Source organism: Octodon degus, unplaced genomic scaffold (genome assembly GCF_000260255.1).
Source record: "Octodon degus isolate 3935 unplaced genomic scaffold, OctDeg1.0 scaffold00065, whole genome shotgun sequence".
Classification (NCBI taxonomy): domain Eukaryota; kingdom Metazoa; phylum Chordata; class Mammalia; order Rodentia; family Octodontidae; genus Octodon; species Octodon degus.
Window position 1 is genome coordinate 5,679,306 of NW_004524641.1, and position 8,601 is coordinate 5,687,906.

Consider the following 8,601-nt stretch of genomic DNA (forward strand, 5'->3'; position numbering starts at 1 on the left):
GGGCCTGAGTTCAATCCTTGGTTCTGCAAAAAAAAAAAAAAAAGAAAAAAAAAACTGATTAAGCTTTTGGAATATAACACAACATTTAATACTAATAAAATTATCCCTACATTATAGATGAGAAGTCTGTGGTCCCAAATAATAAAGTAGTCATTACCTAGTATGTAGTGAGTCTCTTATTTGAACCAAGGCAGTTTGACTCCAGAAACCATCCTTTCAGAAGCTCTGTGAATGCACCATTTCATCCCTATTCTACATACTCTTTTCTTTTTTGTGGTACCAGAAATCGAACTTAGGATCTTGTGCTTACCAGGCAGGTGTTGTGCCACTGAGCTGTATCCCTGGCCCTGCATACTCTAAATATGCAAGAAAGATAAGGAATCTGGAATCTGGCTGGATCATCTGACCCACATTGTGCCTGAGTAAGGTGATTATGCAAATAGAAATTAGATGTTTTCTTGGTCACATGATGAGTGTGTGTATGAGAGAGAGAGGGTGTGTGTGTGTGTGTGTGTGTGTGTGTGTGTGTGTGAAACACAAATCCTGAATCAGAACTACATAAGTGCTTCATGAGGGCTACTTTACCATTCAGTACCCTTCCCAGCCCCCCATGGCACAGTTTTGAATTGTTTGCATTGCCTTGTATTAGCCTGTTTTCTGTCAACCTAGAAGAAAGAAGCAGCCAATGTGTGGGGCATCTCAGTTCTGTCTCTCTGGCACTTCTGGAGTTCAATGTTTATGAGCCTCGTATAGCTCACCCATGAATGGCAAGGCTTCTCTGTGTATTCCTAGCCATTTCCTTTCAGTGTTTTGATCAACAATACAGATGAATGAAGGGCCTGATTATTTTGAATTCGATTGCACGATATTGAGAAGGGCCAGTGTAGGCTTTGGCATTAGGCCCTTTGGCATGAGAAAGAAGAATGATCCCACCAGGTAGAGCTCTGCCTTAGGGGGCAGATGGTCCAAGAGCTCCGTAATGTGACTTAAATCACATTACAACAGCATAAACAATGTACCAGTGTATAGCACACCAACGAGAGAACTTTCTTGACCTTTAAGCTTCCTTTTAGCAGCTGCAAGGGCTCAGAAATGTGGTGGATGGGGTTTGTTTGCATGACTGCTAGTGAGAAAAGCCTTTGCATGACATAAGGCTCTAAACTCTCCCTCTGAAACAGTGTAGAAATACTTGCTCTGGAATCTGGCTGGGCCATCTGACCCACATTGTGAGCTGGCCACGGGCATGCCTCACCATGGTTTCTTCCTGTGCACCCTGTAGTATGCTCAGAGACCAGAAGAGACAGTTTTTGTGCCTACTGAAAGTGACACTGGACTTCTTGTCAGTAATTTCAAGTTCACTCTTAGTTCTATCGTTTCTTTACTAGCTTGACTGAATCCCTGTAAATCCTAGAACCTTACTCTCTCCATTTGTACTGAGAATGATGTAAAATAATTTAAACTCCGTGTTATAAAATATATTAAAACAGCAATACCTTTAAAAGGGATTTTCCACATCTTTGTGGTCTGATCCAAGATTTTAAGGCAAGAAATTGAGTTCCTGACTGGTACAAGCAGTTGTTAAACCTTTGTCCCTATTCCCTCCCCACTACCACGCCAGCATTCTCTGGGAAGAATCAAGTGCAAAATTTAGATATTAACCTTCACTTAAGCACGTACACATTTTTTTAAACCACACAACAAATACTTGTATTTTATGGCCAGAATCTTCCCCATTGTAATGATAACAAAGCTTTAAACAAAATGACAGTGTGAGTTTTAGGAAAGAAAAAGCCACGGGTTTTTGCTTGAGTTTTCTTAGCTGGACAGTAGGAAACTCAGAATTCTAGCCCCTCAGCTCTAGAACATTGTTGTCTCAATCAAGTTCTTTCACTCTTTAAAGGATATATTTACATTCTTACAATCATCCCCAGTTCTAGAACAAAATTCCTCAGCCAGTGATGCCTTTTAGTGACTGGGAGCGAGGAGACCAAACCCCTTCTGCAGATCCCTTGAATCTCCATGGTCCTGCACAGCTCAGAGCCCGATGTTCGCCAGAGTATCCTCTAGGATGTTCGTGGCGCTGTCCCAGCCAGCGTGTTCCTGGCTGCCTTCTACTCCACACTTAGCCACATCATTGTTGTGAGTGTGTGGCCAGCTGTGTCTGTGGCAAGGCCAGCAGCACTCCCCTTTCAGAAGGGTCTGCAATGGCTGTGTTGTATCATCTCCCACACGTAACCATCAGTATTAACAGAAAGCTATAATCACTTCCCAAAGTAATGGGCAGACTTTGCCAGTTACCAGGATCCTACCATACAGTTCTCGGAAGTCCACCAAGAAAGGTCAGATGTATTTGGTATCTAGAAAAAAGTATAGGTCACATTTCTAAACTGTCAGATATTAAAGCACATATATACAGCAAAGTCAATCAGCAAACTCAAGAAAAGGGAAAAACCAAGAAGAAAACAATATAGCAAAACATAATACGGTGGCAGGGATAAAATAAACACATACAGTAAATGAGTAGGTTCAATTCATCTAATAAAAATCAGTGATCATATACATTAAAAAATGATCTAGTTATATGCTATCTTCAGGAGTTGAAGGATGAACTCTACACTGAAAGGATGAAAATAAAGAAGTAGTGAATGTTAATAAAACAAAAATGGGGCTGGCAATTTAGTTTTAAAATGTAGGGTTTAAATGTATAAAATGTATTCAAGAATAAGATTTAAATCTAACAAGATTTACCAGTAAATACAGATATATATATATACATACATATATATATATATATATATATATATATATATTTATAATATATAACATATATAATATATATAATTCAGCCATAAAGAAAAGTGAAATCCTATCATTTTCAGGAAAATGGATTAAATTGTTGAAATAAGTCAGACACAGAAAGACAAGTATTGCATGTTTTATCTCATATTGAAACAAAACTCTGCAAGTATAAGAGGGAGGCAATATGAATGGGGAAGAGGGAAGGGGAGAGACTTGGATGGCCAAGAACTTGTGGAAGGGAGGGTGCAGATGTAATCGGTGTGCAACATGTGGAAATGTCACAAAGAAACTCTTTAATTGGCATTAACTTAAGAAAGAAAGTGGACCTTTATGCACTGAGCATCCAATGAAATAAAGCAAAATCTGCTAGAACCTGCAAATAAAATAACATAAACAAAAATTTTAACAATGAAGATAGTTTTCTGTAATCCTACTGGGAGACTTCAACAAAATGCTTTTGAATTTTGATCCAGTAGATAAAAATGAGTGGAACACATTATTTAAGTAGCGTAAGTATGTCATTATGGACTTAATCCAAATATTTTAAAAAATTGATTAAATACTAGATGATAGAAAATTTTCAATTAATAAAAAGTATACATGTATTGACCACACAAACAGCACATTAGTATTGAAAATTCATCTTGTTTTTTGGGCTTCTGTAGTAGTACTAACACATGGCATAGTTTGTGTAGTATAGTATGATAATATTTCAATACATGTGTGCAATGCATAAATATCACATTAGGGTAGTTGGTATATCTGTTATCAAATATTTATCATTTTTTTGTGTTGAGAGTGTTAAAAAATTCTCTATAGCTCTCTTCAAATACACAATCAATCATTGCCAACCATAGCAGTCCTGCTGTGCTATAGAATACTGGGGGCTCTTCCTCCCAGCCAGCTGCATTCCTGTGCCCTCTGTCCCTTGTCTTGTCATCCTGTTCCTCCTCCCTACTTTCCCTCCCTCTTGGAACCAGTATTTTGTTTTCTACCTCCGGGAGTAGCTTTTTTTTTTTTTTTTTAAGCTTTCCCATATTAAGTGAAAACACCTGGTATTTATCTTTCTGTGTCTGGCTTATTTCACTTAACGTAATGTCCTTCGGGTCTGTTAATGTTCTGTTCTGTTCAATTCTGCAAGTGAAAGGATTTGATTCTTTTTCTATGTCTGTGCACTATTGCCTCTGTGTGTGTGTGTGTGTGTGTGTGTGTGTGTGTGTGTGTGTGTCTTATCTATTCACCCATCAGTGGACATCTAGGTTAATCCTGTGAGTTTGCTACTAGGCATCAGGTGTCCCTTTGAAATATTTATTTCATTTTCTTTGGATAAAGACCAGTAGTAGTGGGATTGCTAGATCATATTATAGTTCTGTGTCTAGTTTTTTGAGGATTCTCCATCCTGTTTTGCATAATGACTGTACTAACTTACGTTGTCACTACTGCTATATGACAGTCTCCTTTTCTCTGTGTACAGCCTTTATTATTACTTTCATTGTAGCCCTTTTAAGTGAGGTGAGATGATATCTCATGAGGGTTTTGCTTTGCAGTTCCCTAATGGTCAGACAGAGCTCCTCTTGCAAGTTGGCTTCAGACTTATCAAGGCACGCTGGGCAAGTTAATCTCTCTAAGCCTGGTTTCTTTATCTATAACGTGGAGGTCACAAAATCTACCTCACAGCATTATAATGAGAATTAGGGAGTAAATGCAATAAATGATTGCTGAAAAAAGCCAGTGTAGTGGCCTGTTTCAAGTCCTTTCAGGGTGCTGGTGAGCTGCTTAGAGCACCAGGACCCTGGTAATTGTATACGGGAGCAAAACAGGAAGTAGTGTCAGAGAAGTTAGGTTCTCCTGTCTCCATGAAAAGAGTGGGAATTTTCTCTATGACTGTGAACAGTTGAATTGTCATGTACCCATTAAAAATACAAACAAACAAAAAATCCTCTAAAGCATGATGCTCCTGAAGCAGCAGTGGTTTGATGGTTGGAGAGTAGTTCTTGGCCACGGGGACAGGAAGATTGGCTCTGCCTGGATTCGGAAGGGAGACCAAGGGAGGCCTTCACACTGGCCTGCTGACCAGCTGGCGCACTCACTCATCAGCCAGACTGAACTCCTCTCCCCTCTTCCCAAATCCCTATTAGGCAACTCAGCCATTAAGAATGGATCCCTGAGATCTTAGGAGAGTGACCCATAGTAAACTCAGAAAGGATTACTAAACATCTCCCCTTTTGAATCTGTATTTAGGAGTTTGTGAGAATTTAGTGTTTGAAGTAAAGTTAGAATGTGCCTGGGAATAGTTAAAAATCTTGGGCTTTTTCAGTGTCTGTACTTCCTACATGTCAAACCTATTTAATGAAAATATTTGTCCAATGGGAAAAATCAGGGAAACTACTTTAATGATATCCATTCAACAGAGTTTATTGACTGCTGTAGTTCCTCCACTCGAAAGGCACCACTGATAGTAGGAATGCCATCAAATTAATATAGGGAAGAGAAGGGGAAAAAGAACACAAAGTTAAATGTACACTTTGACTCTCAGCATGGAAGGATCCAAATGAAAAGATAATACCAATGCAATCATGCATCTTGGAATGAAGGAAATGAAGTGTTTTGCTCAGTTGGTGCCTTAACTTTGATATTTTGCTAGCAGTGGATACTACAGCTAATTTTATGAAGTAATTGTTAAGAAATATGCATGGACAGAACTAATGAGAGCTCAATGTAAATAAAAGTTTTCTCAGACTCATAGACTAATTTTTTCCCTCTTTTAAAAGATAGCAGCAGCAATAACAACAAAACAAAACACATAGACAGTTGGGAAGGTGCTATCCACAATATACCTGGAGCATTTTGTAGTGCCAAAAAGTAAGAAAATGCTAAAAACAAAAAATAAATAATACCAATGGGGTATATATCTAAAGAACACAAAAACCAACTATAAGAGCTCCCCATAGCCAAAGCTGGAACAATTTGAATAGCAAAATAAATGAGGTATTGTTGAATTATAACCCAAAGTATAAAGTAAATATTCATGAACCCATAGTGATAGAAATAAATAATTGAACATATTAATGTTCAGAAGGGACAGATCTATGCAGCAGAATTCCAGATAATATGTATGGATCCTTTACCCTCAGAAGCATCCTTCCAAACAGAATGTTATGGAAAGGTGGGAGGTATCTGGAAGGCACTCTATGGTGGAGAAGCCTGACAAACGCTGTCTCAACAGACTTGCTCTCTGTCGCCATTGTTGCTGCCGCTCCTCCCTTGGCTCCTCTTGCTCTTTGCTGCCACCACCATGAACTGATGCTCTCTGCCCCTTGCCACTTTGCCTTGGAGCCAGCTGAATATGGACTGAAATCTCCAGTAACTGTGAGCTGAACAAACCTTTCCTCCCTTCATTTTGTGTGTTGGGTATTTGTCCCAACAATGAGAGAAGAGTAACAGACACCAGTGATACCCAGGGGTACCCAGAGCTGGGGTAGACATGAAGAGAGTAAGATGTCATTGATAGAAAACTGAACCAAGGCTGGACAGCACCATCATGGGAGATAGAATGTTTGCTGTGAGGATTTTTCTGGAATTGAAAAAACCGTACCTGCAGGCATAGACTTGAGCCTCTGCTCCTGCCTATAAAGACTAGAGAGAGTCACACCACCTGAGCCCACAGAATTCAGACCAGAGGGTGCATTCATGCCTCAAAGACATAAGCCAGAGAGTGTATTTCCACTATTATTTCTCTGAGGCAGATGAGCAGTGCTCAGAGGAAACTGAAATTCTGGTCTACGTGGCACAAGCACCCTCCGTACACGGCTAAGGAAACATCTTTAGGACACAAAGGAGCCAGTGAGTTCAGCCCAGCCCAGGTTTGGGTCTCACTTCCCCATGAACTTGAACCACTGTGAAGTGTTACTGCCAGCATATGAGCAACAGTAATAGTCAGCCTCATCCTCAGTCAGGAGTCCAGAGATGCTCAGGGAGGCTGTGTTGCCAGACTTGGAGCCGGAGAAGCGATCAGGGACCCCTGAAGGCCGACTACTGACATCATAAACCAGGAGTTTAGGGGATGTTCCTGGTAGCTGTTGGTACCAAGAGACATAATTATACTTCCCAATGTCATTGCTGGTTCCAGTATAGGTGATGGTGGCCTTCTGTCCAAGAGTCCCAGAGGCTGAAGGAGGCTAGGTCAGAGCTGATTGGGCCCAGGACCCTAAAATGAGGGAAAAATACTCTTTATGAGTCAGAGCTGAGTCCAGTCCTATTCTACAGGTAATAGATGCAAGACAGGGCACTCGCCCAATGCCACACAACCAAAAGAAGAGCAGAAATAACAACTCAGATCTTTATGACAAAATATTTTGTTCTAAACAAGAGAAATCATATTCTATGTGTCCCCTAAAGTTCTTACTTCATTTCCTTGAGACTTTTTGAGGAAGATTGTTGAGGACTTCTGTGGAAGGACTTTTGGAAGTTTTTCACAAGGATAGACATGGATGAGTAATTTATGAAATGAGTTTATCAGAAATAACAACCTTTTTCCTCCAGAACATAAAAAATGCCAACAGCAGCCAGGTCAACATTTAAAAAAATAAAATTTATTTTGTTTATTGGGTGCAGGGTCTCACTATGCAGCTCAGACTTGTAATGATCCTCCTGTCTAAGCCTCTCCAGCACTAAGATTACAGGCATGCACCACTGGGCTGGCACAGTATGTGGTACCAGGGATCAAACTCAAGTCCTTGCACTTGCTAGGCAGGTGCTTAGACTACTGAGCTATCTCCCCAGCCCAGGCCAACTTTTGAACCTGCAAGAGGTAGAAGAAGAAATTGAAAATGTGATTTGAACCAAGTCTCCAAGCACTATTCAAGCAAGAGCCTTCTCTCTTGCACCAAGTTAAACTATAGACAAGTTAGTCAGGATGCCCCTGGAGAGGTTGTAATAGTGACTTTAGGAGAGGATTGGAAGACACAGAGAAAGCTGCTGCAAGAGAAAAAGGTAGGGACTGCTCACCCCGAGAAGACACAACCTCCTGTGCAGTGTCATGAAGCCTCAGTGAGACAGATCCCTGCCGCCAGCCTTGATGCAGATGATTCTTGAAAAGATGAGGAAGATGAAGATTTTTGAAGAGGGAAGTTGATGATGATGGCATTACAGCTCTTCTCTGAAGAACTGGAATTTTTTTTTTTTTTTTTTTTTGAAAGTGCTGAAGAGTAGGCTAGGAAGGAACAAGAACAGAAAGCTGGCCCACCCGAGCAAGCCTCAGGCCCACGTCACAGGGAACAGAGGGTGGGATGAGGGTGTTGTCTTCATGATCAGTGCAAAAGGGGCAGATGACCGGAAGAGAGGCAAAAGATTCACAAATGACACACAGCGTTTGGAATTTCACAAAAAGTTCAGGAACAAATATATTAAGTAATATGGTTTTATGTGCTTAAATTCTGTAAAACTTTTTTTTTAATAGCAAGATGTGTTACAGAATATTTGCAACATCTACCCCTGAAATCCTAGAGACACAAAAAAGGGAATTGCCCTATTTTCACTGAATGGTAAAGGCTGGCCAAAATTTTGACAATGGGGACTCAAAATCATTTCATACAATCCCCTACCAGAAATGATCACCCTGGCTCTTCCTTTCCAACTTGGGCTGGGCAGAATGGCTCCTGCAAAGAAGGGTGGCAAGAAGAAGGGCTGTTTGGCCATCAATGAAGTGGTGATCCGAGAATACACTTTCGATATTCACAAGTGCATCCACGGAGTGGGCTTCAAGAAGCAGACCCTGGAGCACTTACGGGGATCCGGAAGTCC

The 8,601-nt window shown here is 40.5% G+C and overlaps 1 pseudogene; it reads left to right on the forward strand.

The window, feature by feature from the left end:
* Window positions 1-7,351: 7,351 nt before the first annotated feature.
* On the forward strand, window positions 7,352-8,212 carry LOC111817640 (annotated as a pseudogene).
* The last annotated feature ends 389 nt before the right edge of the window (window positions 8,213-8,601 follow it).